Below are 715 nucleotides of genomic sequence, written 5' to 3'. Positions count from 1 at the left end.
TTAGTTTAGTGTATTCTTAGTTTAGTGTATTCTTAGTTTTGTGTATTCTTAGTTTAGTGTGTTCCTAATTTAGTGTATTCTTAGTTTAGTGTATCCGTAATTTAGTGTATTCTTAGTTTTGTGTATTATTAGTTTTGTGTATTATTAGTTTAGTGTATTATTAGTTTAGTGTATTCTTAGTTTAGTGTATTCTTAGTTTAGTGTATTATTAGTTTAGTATATTCTTAGTTTAGTGTATTCTTAGTTTAGTGTATTTTTAGTCTAATGTATTATTAGTTTAGTGTATTCTTAGTTTAGTTTATTTTTAGACTAATGTATTATTAGTTTAGTGTCTTCTTAGTTTTGTGTATTATTAGTTTAGTGTATTCTTAGTTTAGTGTATTTTTAGACTAATGTATTATTAGTTTAGTGTATTATTAGTTTAGTGTATTCTTAGTTTAGTGTATTCTTAGTTTAGTGTATTCTTAGTTTAGTGTATTCTTAGTTTAGTGTATTTTTAGTCTAATGTATTCTTAGTTTAGTGTATTCTTAGTTTAGTGTATTATTAGTTTAGTGTATTATTAGTTTAGTGTATTATTAGTTTAGTGTATTCTTAGTTTAGTGTATTATTTAGTGCTTAGTGTATTATTAGTTTAGCATATTTCTTAGTTCATATTTTAGATATTATTTGTCATGAATCACGTCCTTGTATTTAGATCTTTATCACTCTGTTCAC

The sequence above is a fragment of the Nematolebias whitei genome, chromosome 11, assembly GCF_014905685.2.
Source record: "Nematolebias whitei isolate Nwh7 chromosome 11, NemWhi1, whole genome shotgun sequence".
Taxonomy (NCBI): domain Eukaryota; kingdom Metazoa; phylum Chordata; class Actinopteri; order Cyprinodontiformes; family Rivulidae; genus Nematolebias; species Nematolebias whitei.
This window is presented reverse-complemented; position numbering follows the sequence as displayed.